At 42.3% G+C, this 26,011-nt stretch overlaps 1 long non-coding RNA gene across 3 annotated transcripts in view; it reads left to right on the forward strand.

The window, feature by feature from the left end:
* LOC123641129 overlaps window positions 1–26,011 on the forward strand; it is a 62,191-nt gene that overhangs the window by 28,429 nt on the left and 7,751 nt on the right. For 2 of the 3 annotated variants that reach the window (XR_006736226.1, XR_006736228.1), the window contains exon 1: window positions 17,135–17,331. The exons of the other annotated variant lie outside the window; for it this stretch is intronic. This is a non-coding gene — a long non-coding RNA (uncharacterized LOC123641129). Of the gene's footprint in view, window positions 1–17,134; window positions 17,332–26,011 lie in introns of those variants that run through there. 3 annotated transcript variants of the gene reach the window in all.

Genomic DNA, 26,011 nt, shown 5'->3' on the forward strand with positions numbered 1-26,011 from the left:
GCAACTGACTTGTTTAATTGAAAGGTGTTATCTTCAATCCCTGAGATTCTTCTGTTTGATCTACCCTATTCTTGAGGCTTCCCACTGGGTCTTTTAATTCCTTGAATAAATTCTTCATTTCCAGAAGTTATGTTTGATTTTTCTTTAATATTTCAATTTCTTTAGTGAATTTTTCTTCCAAGTTCTGGCTTTTTTTTTTTGTTTCTTTTTTTTTCCTTTTTCTTTTTCTTTTTTTTTTTTTTGTGGTTTCTTTGTGTGGTGTATCCATTTTCTCTTGCATGTCATGTCATTGAGTTTTCTTACAATACATGTTTGAAATTCTTCTTCTGTCATTTTAGTGTTCTGAATTTGGTTGATATCTATTGCTAGAGAGCTGGTGTTCCCCTTTTGGGGGTGTCCTTTCAGTTTGATGCTTCATACTTCCAGAGTTCTTTTGCTGATTCCTTCACATCTGAAATGGCTGTTGCTTCTTACCTTTGATTTTCGTTTAGATAATGACATGCCCAGTTTAGTCTCTGAGGCAGTAGGTGGTGTTTGTGGGTGAGATTCAACCACACCCTGTGTGGTGAGTCAGTAAATGCAGTAAAAGGGCATGAAAATCGACCTCCCTGTCAGTAGTTGTCCCTTGCTGGCAGGGGCAAGCTGCAATGTTGTTGGGTCCCGTAACCAGCTCTCATTCCTCTGGAGACACACTCTAGTGCCTCAGGTAGTGGGTGGGGTCCTTGGACTTCCAGGTGTGTCCTTATTCTCCACCTCAGGAGAGGGAGCTGAGGGAGTGAGGCTGGGTGGGGCTGGGTTGGAAGAGCCTGTGCTCAATCTCCACAAATACTATTATCAGGGGTTAAATGTCTGTTTTCTGCTTCTGGGCAAAGCTGCCAGGAAGGGCTGAAATGGCCCCACTAAGCCAAAAAGTCTGTGTGTGGGGGTGGGGCTGACTGAGACCCACAGTCTGGAGCAGGCCTTGCTCTTTTCCACCCTCCCCTATTCCTCAGTTTTTGCTAGGCCTTTGCCGGCAGGCAGGACCTCAAGCCAGCAGAGCTCCCTGACAATGATGCAAGCCAGGATGTTCCCTTCCAAGGATTATGCCCGGAACTGGGAGCATGGACCTTTTATGGCAGGAGGGTTGCCTCCCAAGCATGCTGCAGCTAGGACGCACTCCGATCTGCCCCTGAAGGCACATGTACCTCAGTAGACTACTTCACAAATATCCCTTCTGTGCCTATGCACAATTCAATCGAGACCTGGTTGTACAGGATCTGGCCTGCAGGCCTGTCCCCCGGGCCCTGCAGATCAATCACTGACCCTACCAAGGAGATGAATGCTGATCTCAAGTCACCCATGGGGTGCCCAAGATGGATCAATGTCTCTCTGTCTTGGGGTTTGCCCCATTCTACCGGAGTCACCAGGCAAGCAGTACCAGGGAGGGCCAGTGGGTATGGAGCTCACCATCCGAGTACCCCTCAGTTTGCTGCAGGTGCAGAAAAGGAAAGGTCCCATTCTCTGTGGATGGCTCTGGGTGGTGGCTAAATTGTCTGTCTCTGGCAGCCACAGGTAGGAGAGGAAAAGGGGAGAATGAAGCAATATGGCACCTGCCAATCGGGTTGGGTCTGTGGGTTGGGACGTGCCCCAAGGAAATTGAAAGCCCAGTTGTCTGTCCCCAAGGGGCACACCACTCACTGGCGGCTTTTGTGTCTGGGCTGGTGTCCGTAGGTTCCTCCAGAAGCTCAGGACTCCACCAGCAGTCCAAGATGCAAGGGAGGGGAAATTTAACCACTCCACCTACCCTTGCCAGTGGTCTCCAAGCCTCGCAGGGTTTAGACCGTGCTGATGCCTTTCTCCTTCCAGTTCTGCTCCACAACCTCTTCCCGTGGAGTCTCCTGTAGCTTCAGGCACCCTTCCTTCTGACCCTCATCCAATCTACGACTGTCTGTCTGTTTGGTTTTTTTCACATTCATCTAAAATCTTTCCTTCTTGCACAGATGCTCTGGCTGCAGGTGTTTCTCATCCACCATCTTGTCTACCTTCCTGGCCTCTGAGGTTTTTGTTGACAAATCTAACAATGATCGTGTAGGGAAATTATGATGACAGTTCTCTTCCTGGCAGAGCTATAGATGTTAACAATGGAGCTTATTGTGTATCACATGCCACAAAACACATTTTGATAGTGTCATGATGTGAGCTAAATTTTATCATCACTCTGACACCAATCAGAATTTAAAGTAAAAGAAATGGTATATTACAAGTATAGATATTATGAGATCTTTAAAAGCCTAAAGTTATTACAGATTTTCAAACTGTAAGGAAGGCCTTGCTGAAATAACAGGAAAATATCCAATCCCCTAATTTTCTAATGACAGCTAAAGATCAGTCCTAGGAGCTCTCTCTGCTCGCAGGCAACCTGCTAGGACTCTGTTTTCATAAATATCAGAAAAGAGCCAAAAGAAATGAAATGTAAAACTTTCTCTTACATTCACCAGCTCACAGCCTTCTGAATTTGTTTCTATAGCCTAAGGGTGTTCCTGAGAAGCTCCCAGACTAGAGGGCAGGAGGTTAAAATCCAGGCCTTCATTTCCTGCCCAAAACCATATCTCAGGGGCAAAACTCACATGCCCTATGATAAGCCTGACTACATTTCACAGATAACCAAGTCTCTAGGAACAGAAGAAACAAGAAAGACAGACAACTTGATGTCTTTCCACTGCCTGCTAATTACTCCAGAACAATTACTATTTTTTTTTTTTGTCCCCATAAAAGCAGCAAGCCACATGGCCTTGCTGCTGGCATCTCCCTTCTCTTTCTTTGGGATGCCACTTCATCTCCCTGCTCTCTCTCCCCCTTCTCTCTTTCTCTCTCTCTCTCAGTCTCTCTGTCCCTCCAAAGGGTAAAATAAACTTTTTTTTACATTTATATCTTAATTGCTGCGTGAGAAATCTTTCTCCACCTGCACTGTGAACGCCTAGTATAAATAGAAAGGTCCCTGAAGCATTGTATATGTTCAAATTTCTAATAAACTAAATATCAATCTCCCATCCAAGTGCTAACCGGAGCTAACCCTGCTCAGCTTCTGAGATCAGTTGAGATTGGGTGCATTCAGTGTGGTATGGCCTTACATTTTAATATCAACCTCTACAGCCATGTGAACAAAAAACACTTCTTTAAAGAGGAAAATGTTCTTATGACCAAAAAAGGAAAAAACCATTCTGGGTTCTCCCCAGCCCTGATTTGCCCATTTCTTTTTCTGACCTCAGAAAGAGCCATTGTTATGGAATTACTAAAACCTAGGCATTACTAAAACCTAGGCTTACCCTAGGTTACTAAAACTTAGGTTTTAGTAATTCCATAACCAGTCCTTATCACCCAGGAAGCTGCTGGTGACTTGTAGAGTTTGAACATAGCCAGACTTTATACTTAGCATTGTTTGTGTAGTTAGTACAGTTAGTATTGTCTGACACTAGTGTTATCACAGTATACTTAGTATTGTGAGCATAGTTAGTATCAATGGGATTGTTAGCCTGGTTCATATAGCTAGTATTGTTAGTACCCCTAGCCTAGGAAGTGTAGTTGTTATTGTTCATTACTTACTTAGCATAACTAGGGTAGACTTAGCATAGTTAGAGGTGACCAAGCACCAGAGCATGGCCTCCAATTTGTCCATGAGGCTGCTTTATGATTACAACTTCATTAAGAAAATTGGCTGGTGCAGCTTCACCAAGGTGATGCTGGCCCTACACCTTCCTACTGGGACCCAGGTAGCCATGAAAATCATGTCCAAGTAGAGCCTCCATGGCCTGGAAACTGTCTATATGGAGGTCAAAGCCAAGAGGAACCTGAATCATCCAAACATTCTTAAGCTGTTGGATGTCATTGAGACTGAAGACACCCTCTATTTAATAACAGAATGTGCTAATGGCTCAGACCTTTACCAGCATATACTGGGACATGGCCACAGGGAGGAGAAGGAGGCTATGACCAAATTCTGACAAATCCTGGCCGCCATGCAGTAGTGCCACGAGAACCAGATTGTCCACAGGGACCTGAAGCCCCACATCCTACTTGAAGACAATGACAGTATCAAACTACCTCACTTTGACTTTGCCATGACATTTAGTGAAGAAATCAAGCTGGAAAGATTTGTGGAACTCCCTGTTTTTGTGACCCAGATGTTCCTGAATGAGGACCACATGGGACCAGAGGTGGACGTGTGGAGCTTGGAGGTTGTCCTCTACACCATGACAGCCAAGGCTCTTCCATTTGATGGAGAGAACTAGGGGGACCTTAAAAGCAACACCACACATGCAAGGTGGAGACAACTGTTTTTTTCTAGGAGAAGCTGAAAGCATTTCTGAAATAGTTTCTGACCCTTGACTCCAGAGAGTGGCCCACCTTCCCTCAAATCACGATGGGCATTTGGATCAATGGGCAGGAGATGCCAGAGGAGATCAGGAAAGCCACGTGACAGCCAGTCCTCTACCCAGCCTGCGCACATGTCCCAATCAAGGCACAGCCCCCCAGCATGTCCCCAGGGCCTTCCCTTCCACCCACAGCACCAGCAGCCACAGGGAAGAGCAAGGAGGACACACCTCTCCCCAGGAAACATCTGGCAAAGCCAACTTTCTCCAGGTGGGCAGCCAGATAGGAAGACCTCGACCTCTCCCTCTGAAGGGGGCCAGGGCCAGATGGGGCTCAGTAGGAAATCTGCCAACTTTCTCTTAAGAATTTGCTGCATTCTGCCAGCCCAAAAGATCTGCCACACAAGGCTAAACAGGGTGGTACCAGGGAATGTGGACAGCTGAAGCAGCAAGAGCAAGTATATGGGGTGGTCCAGCCACCCTTCCTGCATCTATTGTATGTGTTGTGGTTTTAATGATATTAGTTTTAATAGCCAAGTCATAGTTGTATACATGTATAGGGTACAATGTGAAGTTTATATACATGTGCACTATGTGGAACAGTGACATAAAGCTAACTAACATATCCATCCCATCAGAAAGGCAAATGCAGCATGATGTCACTTACATGTTGAATCTGCAAAGCTGACCTCATAGAAGTACAGTAGCTTGATGGTGATGAGAGGCTGGGGGATGGCAGAGGGAGGGCATGGGTAGTTGGTCACAGGGCACAGAGTTTCAGACAGACAGGAGGAAGAAGCCCTGACATATGGTGCACAGCAACATGGCAAACGTCATTGAGAATGTATTGCACATTTCAAAATACCTGGCAGTCCCCTTCAAACGTGTCCTTGCCTTTAGAGTGGAGAGCAAGAAGACCCAGAGCTCCCTGGATCCTGATAACACGGAGTGGAAGGTCAGCCAGGTGTGGACTCACAGCTCTGGGTGGGAGCCCGTGGCCTTCAAAGGCATCCGAGCCACAGTAGAGTGAGCTGAAGCAGGGCCTGGAGCCCTGGAGACAAGAGAGCCCCTCTGCCCCCACCGGGTCCCCTTTGTTCCCCAGTGTGGATTTTCTTTATGCTTAGCAGCCCCGTGAGCAGTCACCCAGTGCTGCTGTCCCTAAAATCTGTCCCTCTCACCCCATCAGCAATACATTTTTTTTATGTCATCACACATTATGATCCAAACATGGGAGATTCAAATACGTTTGAATTATTTAGTGAAGAAACTTTATTTCTAGGGACCATAGTTCCAATTCTCTGGAAGCTTTCATCCTTCGGAGCTCTTCTGGACTTGAAAGCTACTCATTAGGTTGGTTGACCTACGTTCCTGGCTCATTTTTACCTCAAGGTCTCAATACATCATTTTGTTAAGCAGATAGAGCACTCCAGATTGGTATTCTATTGCCTTTCAGGTTTTTCTTAAGAATAGATGGATGTTGAAGGATCATTCAAACCTGTCTTGTCTTGTTAGTTGACTTTCTGCAGTTTGCAAAGCAGAAGACACAAGGTGGAAACTGAATTGCACTGTCCTAGATGCTGACATTTCTAGTTATGAATCCTTGTTGTGCCAACCAGGAGAAAAAGGTGAGTGTAAAAACTGACTGTATTTTAGTCTATTGCTCTATTTTATATTGTGTTAATACACTGAACAATTTTGAGTGGCATACTGTCTTTGATTTAGTGAGGAATAGTGTCAACATTCTCTTTTGTTGAGGGTAAGAATAAGTTTTTTTGGAAGGGAATCTGCGAAATCTTGTATCATTGCTATCAATTTTTCTGATCACAAAAGAGGCAAAGGGAAGATTTGGAGGAGGAGAATCTTAAATTTTGAAAATGATACTTTTTCTGTTGCTTTGCTTTTGGTTTTAATTCAGTGTTTGTACATGTGAAAATAAGTGTGTGCAAAATAATGACATAGAAGTTGACAGTAGGGCTTCTTTGAGTAAAATAAGAAAGAACTACAATGGATGATGGGATTTACTTATGTTTCCTATTGAAAAATTTAGTGTCATAGCAAATTGTAACATTTTTCAAGTCTAAAAGTCTTGTACTTAAAATTGGAAAACCTACAGAATGGGATAATCAAAAAAGCAAAATGAGAATTTCCTCAAGGCTTAGTCTGATTGATTAGCCCAGTTGATTTTGATGCCAGTGCGCATTGATTTATGCTGTTTATATTTTTTAAAAGAGCAACTGAAACCAATAAAATGTGACTTTCTACACTTTGGATATTGGACTCTATAGACTCTTAGGTTCAGCAGGTCTAAGTCTTTAAAAACATGAAAATGCATGAAAACAAAACAGGAACCATGACATCCAAATATTTTTCTAGCTCATTTTTTCCACAGATGCATGATTGACTTGGAGTAGGAGAGTTCTGGCTGTATCCATAATTCATCACAGTGCATATCCAATATAGTGAGAACAGTTAGAATAGCAAAAAATTGGTAGTCATTTCAATTTTTCCCTGAAGTCAGAATTGAAATATTCTCCTGGTTCCCAACCTCTGCTCTTATCCATGTGTTTATAGGAAAATTTGCAATATTATACTTCTAACTAACTTGATTTTCACCTTAGGAGGTTATGTTTTATATTTTAAATTTTCCCATGTTAGTTTTATTCTGTATGGGAATAGCTCCCTGAAGAACAGACCCTTTACTGCCTTGGAATCAGATTGGGTCTCAGTTGTACTACCTATGAACATGAGTAGGTTGCTTCATCTCTTGTTTCTGAAACAGGAGAAGTAATAGCTGCCCTACCTAAGTAAGACAATGCTTGGAAAATGACTGAGGAAAGGTACAGAAGTGGTAGGTATTCTTTCTAAGGGTAGCCTTTTAAAATAAGGGGAGAGAGAAGAAATCACATTGGACTACCCACTAAATGCCATAGCTTTTGTCAGCCAATTTACATATATATATATATATTATCTCCTTTAATCCTCTGACATAGGCATTGTGGTCTTCATTCTGGTGTGTGACTTGGGGTGAGTTATATATGTAACCTATGGAAAACTTAATTGTTCACCTGCAAAACAAGAGAAATGGCTATACCCACTTTATAAGGCTGCTGTGATGATTAAAGTAACACATGACTGACTTCGCCCAGTGCTTGGGCTCTTTCTAATACTCAAAAAATGTGAGTTAACATTACAACTTTGTAAACTTTGGATTAATTCGTGGGACCTGTTACAATGTAATGGCAGATTAGGAAGATGTTATTTGGTGAGAAATCTTGTGGCTTATTGTATCTATTATCTACCTGTCTGTCTACCCACTATCATCTATATCCATCTATTTTTTACTAAGCAGATGGAAGAGAGAAAGAGGAAAGTTTCATTTGGCATGTAGACACTTAAAACATGTCATTGTTGTCTCCCTGTACCAAGTACCCACTGGCTGCTAACCCAGATAACAAAAGTAAAAGGCAAAGCAAGTTATCCTAGCTCAGATTACTTTGTGTTGATGTAGCCTTGGGAAGATTCTCACACACAGAACAATATGGACTAAGTTTTCTTTATCCTGAAAAGTATAAACACATGTTTTCCTAGAACGCATATATGGCAGGGGTGTTCATGTGCTTTTTCTTTGTTGTGGGATTTGAGTGGAGGTGACAAAATGACAAAAACTAATTATTAATACTTTATAGATAATATTAAACTTTGATTCAAAAGGCAAAAACAACTGTGCTACCAGAAAAATCTGTCAAGTAAAGCAATGGAATAAATTCTCAAGATAATTGGAAATACATTCATGTCAGGTCTGTGTTGAGTGTGGAATTATAGTTAATAATTTATATTTTAAATTACTTATAATATTTTTAGACACTCATACTTTCCAACTCTTGAAGGAGCACTGATGAATTCTGCCAGCTTTTTATCCCTCTGCTTTAGGTGAACTGATTGACAGGTGGTTGTCTTTGGCAAGAAACAGGAAATTGACCAAGTAAAAGTGTGCAAATGTTTCTTATTTGGAATTATTAATAGAATGCTTATGTATTCCTTTTTACATTTAGACTTGCTTTTGGCTGCCAATATAGCTTACAAGTGCTTTCTAAAGTGAAAAGCAATATATCAACATTAATTTTATACCTTTAATATGAAATATAAAGAAAATCTTGATCATTTGAAAAACATTAATTTCCTAAAACACTAATTTATGTAATTATGGAATGTGGTCATATTTTTTTTATTATGGATAGAAATAAAAGCAAAATAGCTTTTTAAAAAGCACTTTTATGCATTTCAGATCAGATCTCTCCTGGGGAGTCTTTTAGGGCAAGGAGTTACGTATGTACCTCTTTACATCATGCAGTGGAAAAAAAAAAGAAAAGAAAAATCTACTCAAAAATACAGAAGAAGATGAGCCTTAGAGGAGACAGAGGATGTTAAAATAATCTAGATACCTCAACTGCAAACCAGAACATTCTTAACTGAAACGTGTCCTGTTGTGCAGTACTTACAAATAATGTCAGACAGGGAACTCCAATGACTTCCCTTTTCATGTTGCAGAAAGCAGAAGCCACTGGATTACAATGGTCAAGAGGCAGAACTAAATGGGTGAATGATAAGATATCACTGATTTCTGTTCTTTTTTTGTAAAGAAAAATTTCTGTTTTTTTTTTTTTTTTTACTGAGAAAGCTGTATTCATTAATTACATGAATTTCTATGTTCTGGTTTGATGAATCTTGGAAAGGGTTAAGGCAAGTGACAAAGTATCACCACTTCTTACCATTAGGCTCCAGGTGTCTACTTAGAACACTTTCCTCTCCGGAGGGGACTCCTTTTTCTTTCTCTTATCAACATCAAAAGAGTCTCCACTCTTACTTCCAATGGGGCTACAACAAGATGACTTTTTAATAGGTTGAATAACTGAAGGTAAAAGGCACAATGAAGTCTTAGAAATTGATTAGAAATGGTCATAAAATTCAGATGAAACGTGTGTGAGACAACTTTCTAGTGTTTTCTTCCCCCACCCCCATGACTTTGTTTTGGGCACAGCTCATTTTCTAGGTGGCGTCTGTTTTCTTTTTCACGCTGGCTTTGTTAGGAATCAAGGGATTAATTTGCAGTTTTTCTTCCCTCCCTTAGTAATCACTCTGTAAGTGCTGACACGGAGACAGTTGTATCCATGAAAAGTGCGTTTGGTCGCACAGGCGCACAGATCCTGAATCTTTTGAGGCCAAAAATTCAGTGATCACTGCACAACTGCTTTGAACTAAAATAAAATCTTAAGGCTCCCCCTCCCTCTGATTGATGGAATGTACCCCCTCTTGGCCAAGGGGGTATCCTAAAACTAAATTGTCTGACACAAGGAGGGAGGTCACACATGCTTCAAATCCTGCCCCCCTCCCTCCCTGGAGAGATCCCGTATAACCCATTAACAGGCCTGGTCGGCGCGGTGGCTCACGCCTGTAATCCTAGCACTCTGGGAGGCCGAGGCGGGTGGATCGCTCGAGGTCAGGAGTTCGAGACCAGCCTGAGCAAGAGCGAGACCCCGTCTCTACTAAAAATAGAAAGAAATTATCTGACCAACTAAAAATATATATAGAAAAAATTAGCCGGGCATGGTGGCGCATGCCTGTAGTCCCAGCTACTCGGGAGGCTGAGGCAGTAGGATCGCTTAAGCCCAGGAGTTTGAGGTTGCTGTGAGCTAGGCTGATGCCTCGGCACTCACTCTAGCCAGGCAACAGAGCGAGACTCTGTCTCAAAAAAAAAAAAAACCAAAAAAACAGGCCTAAGGGTATACAAGACCCACCTTCAGGTCCCCAATTTCCACAACAAATATATGTCCAGTAGCTTGCCTCTCATTAACAGACTTCCTTATCTTAAAACATTCCAATCCTTTAGACAAACCTGCAGACTTTAATTACAAATCAAAGAATCTTTGAAAAACCACCTATAACCTGTAAGGCCCCCTGCTTCAAGATGGCCCACCTTTTAGGGCCAAACCAGCGTGTGCCTTCCATGTATTGATTTATGAATATACCTGTCTTCCTGAAGCGTATAAAACCAAACTGTAGCCCAACCACAGCAAGTCCACTTGCTCAGCATTTCTTGGGTGTGGCTCCAGGTCATGGTCCTCAAATTTGGCTCAGAATAAATCTCTTCAAAATTATTTTACAAAGTTTGGCATCTTTTCTATTGACAAGATTGGCGCCCAGATGTGGGGCTCAGAGAAGACTCAGGACTGCTGAAGGAGCAGTCTGAACTCAGCTCCAGGTACTGGCATGGCCCTTTTGGGCCCTGCATCTCCAAGTTTCTTTTTTGATGGAACTGGTAAGGCCTCCTGAGCTCCAGACCTCCTGTTTTTTGCTTGATGGTCTTGGTTTCCTCTCAGCTGGATCTTTTCCTAGGGATTGTTTGCGATCCCAATTTAAGATTTGGAGGTGCATTCCAAAGGGTGCTTTCCATTGTCTTTTTATCCTAAAATTAATCTCAAGTAGCTTTTCTGTGCATTTGTGAAAGAGGAAACTAAACTGTCTTGTTTGTAGATAAATTAGAGACTAATTTTCACACCTCCAAAGACAAGGGGCATTTTATTCCTCCTAGCTAAAAGGCAGCCCTGCGCAACCAGGGTCCTAAGTGGGAGTTGCTTGGGGTGATTCCCCAAGGAGTGAGTGGCCCTATAGGAAACTCCAAATCAATTAATTAAAAGAAGTCTCACCTAGGAAACACATATAAGAGTGATCACTCCACATTTTCAACCCTCTCTTAGGTGCTAGACTCCCAAAGAGAGAAACTGAGACACATAAGAGGGTGGGACCAACTCATTGGTGACACATTGATTAGCTCCACCCACAATCAGCACACTCTGATCCATGACACCTAACCTTAGACTAAAGTTTGGTTGCTTCTTTAAAAGAAAAAAAACGGGAAAATATCCTTTAAAAATGAGGAAAGATGTGGAGAATGACCCCCTTTGGGCACCCTAGTTGATTTGTGGCACCTTTACTTGCAAATATTTTTGTAAATGAAAAGGTGCAAAGGCATGCCAGGTTCTCTAGGGCTCCAGCTGGTTATAGCCAATTCTTGTGCACAAGTTTTTACAGAAGGGCAAATTACATCAAGGAAAATTCAGAGCTCAAAGGGTCCACCTACCACTATAAAATAAAAATGTCTCACATGCTATTTCTCTTTTCTTTTCTGGCTACTCTAAAACCTGCGAACTTTTTCTATTCATGTTAAGATAATTCATTGTTTATGGTATTTAAAATTGAAAGTCTACCTGGAGATCCTGTTGCCAGCTGTAGCTAAAATGCAAACATTGAAAACTCGTTTTGAACTGAAGAACAAAAAGGGTAAAAGAGGTTTTTTAAAAACTAAACTGCAATGGAAACTGCTTTTCCCAAAACTTTGATCCACAGGCCTGATTAGTTTACTAATCAGGGCAACTAAAGTTTGCCATGTGAACAAGTTGCAGTTTCATGTGAAGATATTTGGATCCAGGTGTCTTTTACAGACTGCTGAGCTGTGTTACCATCTCATGGATAGAGTTCTAGGGTAAAATCTACTAGAACTTTGTGTGTCTGTGTGTGTGTGTGGGGTGTGTGTGTGTGTGTGTGTGTGTGTGTGTGTGTGTCAGTGTTTATGTTTAGGTATATTGTGTGTATGTCCATGTATTACATGTTTGTGCTTACATGGTTCTGGACTGGCTTAAAAATAAGGGAGCCCTCATAAATTAATTAAAGAAACCCAATTGGTTCATGTGAATTTAGTAATCTTTGGTAAATAAACTGGATTATTATAAAAAATAAAAAGGTATCAGTAAAGTAACAGTAAAAATCTTTTCGAATTGTCAGCATACGTTTGTTTTTGCCTGGGTTTTACTGGACATTTTTTATATTCTTGAGGTGTCAAGATTTGACATAAATATTATAAAGCTATAAACTCAGCCAAAGACAAAATGATCAGTGTTTGTATGATTCTTCATAATACGGCAAATTTAATATTTGGTCTAATCATAATCATTAAATCTGAGTTACCAACAAAAAATGCCTATGTGTTTAACTTTAAAATTGTAAATGTGCCCAAGTGTCAGCAAATTAGAATAAATAAAACACCAAATAGACAGAGCACAAAAACATACTTAGGGTAAAAGGTTTATGAAAATGTTTGGGTTTGCTCTTTTAATCCTAACTGCAGATACAGTTTCTTTCCACTAATACAATGTCTGTAGAAAGGTACACAAAAAGTGTTTCTAACTCACTGTCATCTGATATTAAAAGTACTATTAGAGATTCAAATTAGTTTTAGAAGTTGTGGTTAGAAGAGCTTAAATTGAACGCTTTAGTTTTCCCTTGATCTTGTCCATTTTTGTCTTACTCTTTACAGGCTAGCCCGTTAGGCATAAATTATGTTGCTGTAACAAAGTTTTTGCCTAGAAAAAAATTCCTAACCTGTTAATTTTTGTATACTAATTTATTTGAAGGTAAAAAATGAATGATTGTTAACATTCAAAGAGAATCTCAAAACAGTCTTACTCTTTACAAATAGTGTATGTACTCAAATTTACACCCAAGTGGAGAAAAAATGTTTTGAGACTATTTAGATTGTTTTTAAAACAGCTTAATATTGATCCTCATGTAAAAAAAATGATGTTACAGCTTTCTGTAATGTTTGAGGTGCTAAGGATTGGTGTTGAAGTTTTCTTTTTCAGTTTAAAGTGAAGTAATATCTTGTTGATAGGGCTCAGAAAACTAGCCTAAAATGAAGGTTTCAGAAGCAAAAATTCTCTAACCTTGCCTTTTCTGCCTGCCTCTTGTACCAATTCTTCCCTCAAGCTAGGCATAGAAATCAAAATTCCTCTTCCACAAGGCAGGTCATAAAGGCCAGAACCCGTTTTTCTGAAAGCTACCCATAAAACCTAAAATCTTCCATGTAAAAACTGCAGAAAGTCAACTAACAAGACAAGACAGGTTTGAATGATCCTTCAACATCGATCTATTCTCAAGAAAGACCTGAAGGGCAATAGAATATCAATCTGGAATGTTCTATTTCCTTAACAAAAGGATCTGTTGAGACCTCGAGGTAAAAATGAGCCAGGAACGTAGGTCAGCCAACCTAATGAGTAGCTTTCAAGTCCAGAAGAGCTCCGAAGGATGAAAGCTTCCAGAGAATTGGAACTATGGTCCCTAGAAATAAAGTTTCTTCACTAAATAATTCAAATGTATTTGAATTTCCCATATTTGGATTGTAATGTGTGATGACATAACAAAAAAAAAAGTATTGCTGGAGGGGTGAGCGCCAGGTATGGATTTTAGGGACAGCAGCACTGGGTGATCGCTCATTGGGTTGTTAAGCATAAAGAAAATCCACACTGAGGAAGAAAAGGGACCTGGTAGGGGCGGAGGGGCCCTCTTGTCTCCAGGGCTCCAGGCCTAGCTTCAGCTCACTCTACTGTGGCTTGGATGCCTCTGAAGGCCGCGGGCTGCTTCTTGCCGGCTCCCACCTGGAGCTGTGAGTCCACGCCTGGCCGACCTCCCACTCTGTGTTGTCAGGGTCTGGGGAGCTCTGGGTCTTCTTGCTCTCCACTCTAAAAGTAAGGAGACATTTGAAGGGGACTCTCAGGTATTTTGAAACGTGCAATGCATTCTCTTTGTGGCTTGCCACTCTGCTATGCAACAGATTTCAGGGCTTCTTTCTCCTGTCTGAAACTCTGTGCCCTGTGACCAACTACCCATGCCCTCCCTCTGCCATTGACCCTCATATGCAGTGAGGGTTCCTGGGGGCTCTGCTCACCATATTCACCCAGGGACACAGGCTCATGGGGCCTCCACCTCCACAGGTGCATAGGAGCAGGCATGTGGCCATCGTGCGTGGGCCCTTACAGCCTCCACCCTGCAGTAATGTCACTTCCACTGCCATGTCACTGGCCAAAGCTAGTAGCAAGGTTGTTTCCAGTTTGAAGACACCATGAACAATGCTGCTGGGCACATCTCATACATAGCTTTCGGTGAACATGTGTAGGTGTTTCTCTTGGGTATGACTCTAGGAGTGGATTTCCTGGGTCACAGGGCACCTGTATATTTGTTACATACTGCTAGGCAACTTTCTAGTGTGATGGACCTCTTTTCTTGACATTTAGCAGCAAACACCTGCAATACTGCATTACAGGTGACTGGTAAAAGTGTCCCCTGAATGCATGGGGAGTGAGGGAGCAGGGAGAAAGGCAATGAGAAAGGGCATGACAAGGCTTGTGAGCACTGTAGATATGTTGGGTCACAGAGTCATAGTATGGCTCTATGGAGAAAGATGTTATCAGGGAAAAAATTGTCACATCTAAGATAATATGGACCAGTGGTCTGAATTATGATTTCAGAGCTTGAAGGAATCAGTATCAACTAGAAGTTAGTAAAGAAAGGGAAGTAGATTTTTCTAGGGTGTATTCTGTGAAGGGTAGGTCCTCCGTTGGTGGAGTCATTGCATGTCCAGGGTGCGTCCTCAGCTGGATAGGTCCAGAGCTCAGTTTTATCTGCGTCCCCAGCTGTGGTCATTCCTGCAGTACTGACTACTCACATTCTATCTGGCTTATAAGTCAAGTGGCAGTTGTTCATTTACAAATGGAATTCCTACACTCACCATGTGGGCACCGAACCTGAGCAGAGTATCAGGTGAACACAACGATGCTGAGCTTGGAAGTCTGGCTTCAGAATGTAAGGTTTGACTCTCTATTCTTTTTTTTTTTTTTCTTTTCTTTTATGTTTTCACCTATAACAACACATTGAACTCGGACTCTGTGTTGTTGTGTGACATTTCACCTGGCTAGGTCACATCCTGCAGCAGCTTTTCCCATGTGTATGCCATGAGTCCTCAGAACTGCTTCCAGCAAGCCTGGGAAACACTGCGCTCTCTCTTCCTGTCTCAGAAAATCTCAGTGTAGGTTGGCATCGAAGGCTCTGCTAAGTCCTATTGCCCCTCCCTCTAACCTGTTTAACTGTTCTCAGTGTTCCCAAACTCAACCCACAGAACCCTTGCCATTTAAGATTTTTTCATTTATAACAGATATATTCTGCAGAACACCAAAAAAATACCCTTTGGAAAACATTAATCTAAAGAAGTATTTCTGTTGTACTGTCTAGTGTAGTGTTTTGCAAATTGTACTCAGTGAATTAGTGAAATACAGTTAGTGATTTGAGACTGCCATTAAAAATAATTAAAATGGACTAGAATAGAAAATATCAGAGTGCATCACATGAAGTGATGTTTTATGAAATGTTCTTCTAGTTACATTTATACATATATGTTTGTGTAAAAGGTCATGACATAGAATGTACCTCTTATGGGGGTCAAAGTCAGAAAAAGAGACTCAAAAGATCACATTGTCTCCCTAAACATCTAAATAAACCTCTCAATAGTGAGTACTGCCCCCTCCCCCTTCCCTCATTCCGCATCCAGGGCTCACATCCCTGTCCTTTCAGTGCTCCGTGCACTCAGACACGGGGCAGTTTGCAGCTCTGCACCTGCCTCCTGGTCCTGCTGTCTCAGTGTCTGCCCTTCCTCTCGTGCTCCAGCAGACAGACAGAGGTTTGCTGAAGCCTTTACTGTACTGGCCTCAGGAAAGTCACTTTAACTACCCAATCCTCAATTTCCTCATTTGTAAAATGATAATAAATTTTTCCTGTTAGTATTGTTTGTGATGATTAAATGAAATAATGTAAAGAAAGCACTGGAACATTAAGGACTGAATACTTGCCCCACATACACAGTTTAAGGGTGCCCTCTGGATCCTTGGTCCCTTTAGAAGCACTGCCATCGGTGACAACCTCCTGTCATTCTGGGGCAGGTGATTGTTGGAAGATGCCAGTCTCTGTTTAGCTAATGATGACTCCGTTAGTTTCAATCTTGGAGGTTAATTTTTCAGCCTGGTCCCCCCATTCTCTCAGGGCACCCTATTGCTGACTCTGCCCACACTCCATCTATTGCCTACTGGCTCTTAAGGATCCTGAGGTCCAAACCTTGGGCTACTGAGGGACACAAGTCTCAAACAGGCCCAGGAGCTGGTTGAAGGTCATCAGAGTGTTAACAGTGGGGCCAGCCCAGATTCCAGGGCTATAGACCCCAAGCCCAGCATTCCCCAACAAGGAGCCTGCAGACTCTCAGGTCCTGCCTCCACTGTGCCGCTGTCAGCAGTGGGTGACTCAGGGAACAAGAAGGCACTGTCTGTGCATGCAAAGCGGACAGGTGGGAATCAGCCACTTACCCCAGGGACCGTAACAGTGATTCCTTCTTAAGGAGAAAAACCGTTCATTGTTAGTGACCTTAAGGGGTCAACCGATTTTCTTTCCAAACTGCCCTTCGGAACTGAGCCCAAGGTGAAGAGGTGTCAGTAAAAAAGACCTGTCTTTCTGAGGCTTTGCAGTGGAGGGTGGCAGTTTGGGCGACCCTCAGTGGGCCCGGCAGGGTGGCAGCGAGCTCACCGAGCACCCCCACACCTTAGAGGCAGGATGGGCCCTGCAGCCAGGCCCTGCCTGGCGACCCTGGGCCAGGGCCATCCCCGGGCAGGCTGGCGGGCAGGGCGGGGCCCTTTTGTTCCTAGCACCTGGGCCCCTGCTCCAGAACGCTGCAGCTGGCCCAGCGCTTTAATTATGAAAGGAGCTCCCCCCTCTGGCACTTTCGGGGAAATAGGGAGACTGGGCCAGGACGCGCCGCGGGGACTTTGAAAACTCTGCAAAGGTCCCCGCAGATCCCAGAGGTTCGCAGATTCCCGCAGATCTCTGCAGATCCCGATTGCCTTCCCCACCTGTGGAGCATCAGGGCGCCCATCGCTCGCCCGGGAGTTGGCGCGGGGCCGCTCGGCGGCAGGGACGGTGTGGACCTCCAGGGCGGGAAACTCGCCCAAGCAACGAATCCTTAGGAACCGGCGAGCCGCGGCGCTGGGGCGGCGTGTGGCGGCGGGTAGAGTCGGCGAGACGGCTGAGCGCGCCGGCCGCCGCGGAGGACTCGGTAGGAACTGCCGGGGGCAGGGGGGCGCGCGCGAGCGGCGGTTGGGGCGGCCCCCGGGCACGCGGCCGCGAGCGGCGCGCAACGGCCATGGGCTCGCGGAGCCTGCGCGGCCTCCCGGGGCTGGAGTTGTACCCGGAAAGTTGCGTAGGGCAGCGATGGCTTTCATTTCTTCCCCAGAACTGGGGGCGATCAGCTTTACTGCTGCTCTTGGGCAGGGGGAAGACCTTGATAAGGCACCTTCCATTCCCCACCCGCACCCCTTGGCTGAGCCGGAACCCGCGCTACTCTCTGCAAATTTCCTGCAGTGCGCGGCAGGGAGAGGGGAGGATTCCCTGGGGCACCCAAGGCAGCCTCGTACGGCTCATGAAAGGACTTGCACCTCGGATAAAGGGAGGACTCCCTGATGTATTATTTGCTGCTGAAAGCCCTGTGCAGGGCTCCCTAGGTAGAGGGACAGATGGCCAGCACTCTGTGGCCTGTCAGCGACAGGCAGGCGATCAGGAGCAGCAGCGCAGGTCAGGCAGTGGCACCGGGTGGGAATCCTGGCGTGCAGAGCTGGCCAGAGGGGCGGAGCAGAGGCCCCATTGGTGGCGGAGGCCGGCAGCACAGCTGACCAGCACAGAGAGCCTCTCGGGTCACACAGGGAGCAGCAGTCAGGTGGCCTAATTGTTGGGCGTGGTGGGGGCAGGTGCCAGGCCACCCACCTCAGAGGCTGGGTGTCTCTGCAGGTCCAGGACTGCCTGGATCGCTACTGCTGTGGCTTCGAGAGCCCGCAGACCTCTGTGTGGAAGAGAGGCTTCCAGAGAAATCCGGAAGCCGCCAAGAAAAAGGATTGGGAGACATTATTAATGATGCAATCTACTGAAGGTTGTTATCTCTAAGTGGTAGCATTATTAATGACTTTTCTTCATTTGATTGTTTTTTAAAAAGGAAAAAAGTATGCCCCCTCTCACCTGTTAATGCTCTTTGATGAGTAGTGCAAACTGTCACCTGGTATTTATTTTCAGGAACCCCTAATTGCAGCTAATCAAGCATTTATCTTGCATTTACAAGCTCTAGCTGCAGGCACATTTTTAGCCATCCTCAGTAAAGAAACATAATTGCAGTAGAAACTGTAGAAATGAACATAAGAAAAAGTAAGAGATGAGCATCATCACTTATTACTCAAGCATTGCTATCTTTTTCTGCCCACATAGAGATCAGGAAGAGAAAACAACTCCTAAGTAGAATTTATGAAGCAGGAAAGCTGTTGGCAAGGATCTCACATAAGAACACCATGGTATATGGCACGGTGACAGAGTGAGACCCTGTCTCTAAAACAAAAAACTGATCCAGTTCACCAATTTTATTCAACCAACAGAATTCTATATTATTTAATTTGTGAATCTCAAGGCCCAAATCAAATATTATTTTCTTTTCCAAAGTATTTTTATTTCTATTTAAAGGATAAAAGTTTCCTTATCTAGATCAATCTGACCTGCCCTTGCTGTTCAGAATATTATTGGTAGAACATACAATACTTTTTAGACTCAATTGTAATCTGAGTGACCATCAAGTGCAGCCCTCTTATTTATTGAGACCAAGTGACTTAGGGGAGTAAGTGGCAGAGCTGGAACCACAATCCACAATCTCTCAATTATACCATCACTTTTTCTAAATATTAGTGGTTCTCAAAAGAACAGTTGTTTTTCTTCAAACCACGCACATTCCCACTTAGCAATCCCACCCTTGTGACTCTCTTTTATATTCCCTCTCCCAGTTGGGAAACATACTATAATCTTCCATTTCTCAAGTCAAGATTTAAAATCCCAAATTTACTCTGGTGGTCTCTGAATCAAAACATTAAGCCACTAGCTGTTATGAACTAATCTATTCCATTTTCCAAATTCTATTATTTTTCTGCAAAAAAATAGATGTGCAAGAAATAACTTGGCCATCTACCTGTCACTCCTAAACAAATTAGATCATGCCTATACAACAGGGGCTAAAGATAAAAGTTGTAGTCACTTGCCAGTGTCTGGGAAGCTTCTGGAACAGGATGGCAGATTTTGTTCAGACCCTTGCATCTTATGAGACTGACGCAGAAGACATAGAATTATATCTACCAAGAGTGGAAGAAAAAGAACTGTAAACCTGGAAGTCTACATCTAGTTGAAGTGTGAGGGTAAAGTGAAAATATTTTCATACAAAGACTGAATAAGTTTATCCCATATTAGTTGGGTAGGCAAAATGCTGTAATAAACAACCCCCAATTTTCAGTGGTTTATCTCAATAAACACAATAGAAATACAATAAAAAACAATAAAAGTTTATCTTTGGCTCATACAAAAGTCCAATTCAGGTGTCCTGGTTGGGGAACTTTCCTAAGCAGCTATTCTCCACACAGTGACTGCGGGACCCAAGATCCTTTCATCTCGTAGACCTATTGCTCCCCTAGATCTTCTCCATTGAGTAGGCAGAGGGGCAAAGACTATGGAGCATCACTAATCAGACGGTTTTAAGGGCCAAGTCTGAAAGTGATATATAATAAAACTTGTGGGCTGCAGCCAAAGTGGTACTTACAGTGAACATGTAGACTTACATGTATTTACTAGAGAATAAAAAAAGATGAAACATAAGTAAGCTAAGCATTCAATTCAAGAAGCTAGAAAAAAATAGAAACAATACAAAGAATAAAAACGAAAGGAAATAAACACTAAGAGTAGAAAAAAATTAAACAGAAACAAATGAATTACATAAATATCAAAACACTTAAAGCTGATTCTTTGAAAATACCAATAAAATACCCAATTTGGAGTGAATATCCCTCCTCATATGTGTCTGTATTAGCTGGCTCTTTCCACAGTATTATTGTAGAACAAACCACTTTAAAATTTGGTAGCTTATCAATAATAACTTATTCTCATAGATTTGTAAGTTGGCTGAAAGTTGGCTGATCTTGGCTGGGCCTTCTCATGTGTCTGGGGATTGGCTGATCTAGACTGAGCTCATCTGGGGTACTTCAGTTTGGCTTCATGATCTCTTGTCCTTCTCCCGGCATAGCAGGATAACCTAGGCATGTTTCTCTTTGGCTGTGTTAGTGGTTCAAGAGAGCAAAGAAAATTACATAAGAGCACTTAAGACTTGCAACCAGCATACCATAACCTCTGCTTTGGTCTATCAGCCAAAGCAAATCATACAGCCAAATCAAAAATCAAGGAGTGAAAGGAACTTCAAAGTCATGTGGCAAAGAGCGTGAATATAGGGAAGGGTGAAGAACTGGATTCTGTCTCCTGACATCTTTCATACCCCTAATGTCTGTGGCAGCCTCCATGGTTTGTGTGATCTCAGTAAAATGGCTTTGCATCTTCAATTGCAAAGCCTGTGGAAATCTAAATCCCTACTCAAAAGCCAGCAAATTCCTGGACTATATATGTTTTCATGATCCCTTTTGCCTTTGGCCTTTTGCTTGTATGAATCACCCCAGATAGTGAAACTCAGCTCTCTTTTTACTTAACAAACATAGTCCATTTACACAAAGCATATATGAATACGGAGAATTTATTAAAGCACTGACTGTGGGTCATATTGTAGGCAAAGGAAACTTACAAGTACACAATACACAATATTTGCTTCTCATATAGACTTCTTTGAATCTTACAGGTTAAGAATCATTGGCCGGATTTCAAAACTTACTACAAATTATAGTAATCAAAAGAGTGTGGTACTGGCATAGGGATAGATATATATAGCTGCATGGAATGGAATTGAGAGTCACAAATAAACCATTCATCTATGGTCGATTGATTTTTGACAATGGTATCATGACCATTTAGTGGAGAAAGAGTATTTTCAACAAATGGTGCTGAGAAAACTGGATAGCCACATGCAAAAGGATGAAATTGGACCCCTACTCCACACCATACATAAAAATCAACTGAAAATGGATCAAAGACTTAAATGTAAGAAGCAAAACTATGAAACTCTTAGAAGGAAACATAGATGTAAATCTTCCTGACCTTGGATTAGGCAATATTTCTTAAATATGATACCAAAAACACAATCAACAAAAGAAAAAATAGAAGAATTGGACTTTGTCAAGATTAAAAACCTCTGTGCATCAAAGGACATTATCTAGAAAATGAGAAGACAACTCACAGAATGGGAGAAAATATTTGCAAATCACAGGACCTGAAAAGGGTCTAGTATCCAGAATATAGAAAGAACTCTTACAACAAAACAACAAAAAGACAAAGAACCCAATATATATTTCTCCTAAGAAGATAACAAATGGCCAATAAGCATATGAAAAGATCATTAGTTATTAAAGAAATACAAATCAAACCCACAATGAGATACCACATCACACCCACTAGGATGGCTATAAATAAATAAAAAAATAAAAAGAAAAACAAGTGTTGGTAAGGGTGTGGAGAAATTAGAACCCTCATACTTTGTTGATGAGACTGTAAAAAGGAGTTAAATACTATTCCGTACCACAACATGTATAAACCTTGAAAGCATTGTGCCAAGTAAAAGAAACCAGTCACAAAAGACCACATATTATATGCTCACAGTTATATGAAATGTCCCGAAGAGGCAAATCCATAGAGACAGAAAGTAGATTAGTGATTTCCAGGGGCTGGGGGTTGGGAAGAATGGAGATCAGCTGCTTAATGGTCATCGAGTTTTTCTGAGGGATGATGAAATGTTCTGGAATTATGTAGTGGTGATGGTCGCATAATAGTGGTAGTGTATCAACAGCCACTGACTTGTACATTTTCAAACGATTAAAATTGTAAATCTTGTGTTATGTAAATTTTACCTCATTTACAACAATGAGCTCAGGAGGTTGATGTAACCTTGGTGAAACCAAGGGCCATTTGGCAGGATTGTGGTATTTTTTTATTCATTTAATATTAATAAATGTTTAATAAGTATCTTCAATGTGCTAGGTAGTGGAACATAGGCCAATAAGATGTCATCATGACAGTTGCACCCTAAAATCTTGAGTTTAGAGGGGGCAAATGGACTATGAGATAATTAAGTTGCATGTGGTAAAAGTTGTAACAGAACTGAGTAAAACTTGATCTAAAAGCACAGAAAGAAAGTGGGAATAACTTGTAATTATGGGTTCCCGCATGCTCAGAAACAGGAATTAGCATTGCAGGTTCGGGGTGAAAGGATTCCATGGGGTGAAGGGTGATGATGGGCCCAGCACTGAGGAAGGTGGGCAGCTGTAACCTATGAATGCTGGCAGAAAGATTGACCAGGGTCCCTTCAAGCTCCCAGCCCCCCTGGGTTTAAGACCTAAAACTGTGGTCAATATCTAAAGCTGTGTGTGTGTGTTGGGGCAGGAGGAGTTGAGAACATCCTTCTAGAGGGAAATTTGGACTGAATTTTGAAGGAGAACATTTTGCTGAGCAATCGAAGAGAATCCGGAGAGTGGGTCAGTAGTGTAAAGAACATGTGCAAAGTGAGACATGAAAAAACAGGCCTATCCCAAGACTGAATGTCCCAGTCACCATGCATGCCTTAAGGATTTGCAGAGTCAGACTCCTCCCAGTCCAGACCAAACCAGACACAAATCCAGGACCTCCCAACAGATCTCCAACAGGAGGAAGGGATTTTAAGTTTTGTCCGATTTTACAAAGTTCCTTAGATCAGTAGCTAACCTATCCAAGTCATAGATTGCATACAATGTATTGCCCACTAGAGTAAGTTATAATGTCAACAACAATAAAATAGGAAATGAAGCTTAAATCCAGTAGATGGCAGTAACCACAAAGCTACTTGGATACTTTATCTTTTTTTTTTTTTTTGTATTCTAGCTTTAGATGTTGACCACGGTTTTAGGTCTTAAACCCAGGGGGGCTGGGAGCTTGAAGGGACCCTGGTCAATCTTTCCGCCAGCATTCATAGGTTACAGCTGCCCACCTTCCTCAGTGCTGGGCCCATCGTCACCCTTCGCCCAAGGAATCCTTTCACCCCGAACCTGCAATGCTAATTCCTGTTTCTGAGCATGCGGGAACCCATAATTACAAAGTGGGAAGCAAAGGTCATCCCAACATGAAATGTTCATTAAAAACAGAACCTTATAAATCTAGTCCCCACTTACACCTCCCTTCGGCTTAACGCTGGCATCTACTCCTTAATGTCAGACATTTTTATTGTGATTATTATGCCAACCAATTGTGAAGTGAAATTGTCAATCTGCAAAAATGTAGGATTTCACTGAGACAATGAAAGTGATGGTGGAGAACTGATGTAATAATTATTAGAATGCCTCCAAAAAGGGAGGTTCTGGCAGAGTTTGTCTGGTTACAGCTGAAGAAGAGAAAATTAACAAAGATCATGACATAACAGAGTCTTTAAAGTAGGATAATTGGCAATTCAAAGGGTTAGGAGAGGTCCTGGGGAAAGTAAAGCCCTTGACTATCTTGCAAAATTTACCTTCTTTGAAGTTTTGCTGTGAAGGTCAAATGAGAAGTGATGGATTCCATATTTTGATATGTTACAATTTTTTTTTTTTTTTCAGAAAAAAGCACACCAAAAACAAGTCTTGATTCATTTTCCTGTCCTAAGAATTAGTCCATAGTTGCAATTATAATCAAAATGTAGTTATATATAAAATAAAATACATTTAGTGTTACAATTTTTAGTTCTGTTTAAGATAAAGCCTTAATCCACACTCTCCCCTACCTCCATTATTTGCTATAAAACATTGCTTCCCAGTTAAGTGGATTCACATTAAATGACCTTTTCCCAGGAACAGTTATCCTCACATAGGCTTTTTTTCTAAGGAACTCCTTAATTCTATGTTATAAGAACTGGTAGGGCTCATGAGGCATAAAAGCATCATAAATGTGCTGTGTGTTTGGTTAGTGGAGATTGCAAACCTGGCTCCCGACTCCCTAATCCAGCTCCTTCCCCCAAGAGGACTGATGTTTCCCTATGACAGCTACATCTGCTTGCTCCAAACTTGAATTACAGCAATGCTGGGTTGGCTCATAGAAGCTGCTCTCTGGACTTAGTGAGAAATACGGCTGCTGTATAGCTGTCTTTCCTTCCTTCCTTTAACATAGTAATTGTATTTCTTAAAAAGCAGTACATGTAAATGAAATATTTATAATCCAAGTCAATTCTAAAGGCCTGGGGGAAATTTCATGTTTAAAAAGCAGAGACTCCTCCTTTTATGGGAGGAGGTTCTTAAAGCAAAGAATCCCTCCTTTTTTGGAAGGGGATTATGGAAATCCTTCCCTCTTCATTTCCCAGTTTATAGATGTCTAATGTATTTATTTTTAAAATTGAGTTTTCTCATATCAACAGACACCATCATTGTCCTAAGTGAGAATAGCTTAAACTAAAACTATTAATCCATAAACATGTAACTTAACAGACATTGGTTAGTATTTACAATGAATACTTACAGATATTATGTGATAATGCAGATGGGGGTGGGGGGAAGCCCCATTATTCCATTGTTTGAGGCCTAGGCTCCTTTCTGAATCTTTGGATTCCCATATTCATTTATCTCTATTATCCAATCACTAATTCATTCACTCAACAAACATTTGCTAGGTGCCTCATTTGTGTGCCAGGCACTGTTCTGGGCACTTGGGCTTGTCAGTAAACAAAACAGACGTAAATCCCTGCTCTTGTGTAAATAGCAATCTTGGGGGCGGGGAGGGTAAGCATCAAACCGAATAAGTAAGTTGTATAGGATGTTAAAAGGGAATAAGTGCTATGGAAACAAAAAATAAACAAAAATAAAGCAAAATATGGGGATTGAGATTTCCTTGTGGGTCATAATTTAAGTAGGGTATTTGGGGTAGACATCACAGAGAAGGTAACAACTGAAGGAGATGAGGGAGCTGGTCACGCTGACATCTGGGGAAGAGCACTCCAGCAGAGGGGATGGCCAGGGCTAAGGCCCTGCGGTGAGCGCATGGCTGGCTTGTCCCAGGAACATCAGGGAGCTGAGTGTGGCTGGAGCGGAGTGAGTTTAGGTGAGAGTGATCAGAAGTGAGGTCAGAGATAAAATGGGGGTGTGTGGGAAGCAGATTAAACAGGGATTTGTAGGTCATTGTGAAGACTTTGAGTAAAACAGAGAGCCATGGGAAGGTTTTGAGCAGAACAATGACATGACATGACTTTACTGAAGGATCACTAGACTGCTGTGTTGAGAGTAGGTGGCAGGGGGCAAAGGTGGAAGCAGGGGGATCAGTTAGGAGGCCATTGCCATAGCTGAGGTGGGCATTTATGCTCACTTTAACCCATGTGGGGGCAAAAATGGTAAGAAGTGATTGGCTTTGAAGGTACACCCAAAATTTATCCTGATGCACTGCGTATGTGGTGTGAAAGAAAAGATGATGTGAAGTTTTTTGGCTACTGAAAGAACTGAATTTCCCTCAGTTGACATGGGGAAGACTGTGGTTCCAGCACAAGAAATTCTCAATAGTTTAGAGTATTTTAAATTTGAGATGTCTGCTAGACATCCCAGTGGAGATATCAAATAGGCACTGAAAATATGAGTTTAGCGATTAGGAGAGAGATGTGGGCTGGAGCTATATAAATATGGACTGTCAGCAGCAAATAGATGGTATGTAAAGCCACAGTGATGGGTGAGATCACCAAAGGTAGGTAGAGAAGAGAAGAGGCCCAGGATGGAGCCAGTGGCACTCCCATGTTAAGTTGTTGA

Source organism: Lemur catta, chromosome 1 (genome assembly GCF_020740605.2).
Source record: "Lemur catta isolate mLemCat1 chromosome 1, mLemCat1.pri, whole genome shotgun sequence".
In the NCBI taxonomy this organism is placed as follows: domain Eukaryota; kingdom Metazoa; phylum Chordata; class Mammalia; order Primates; family Lemuridae; genus Lemur; species Lemur catta.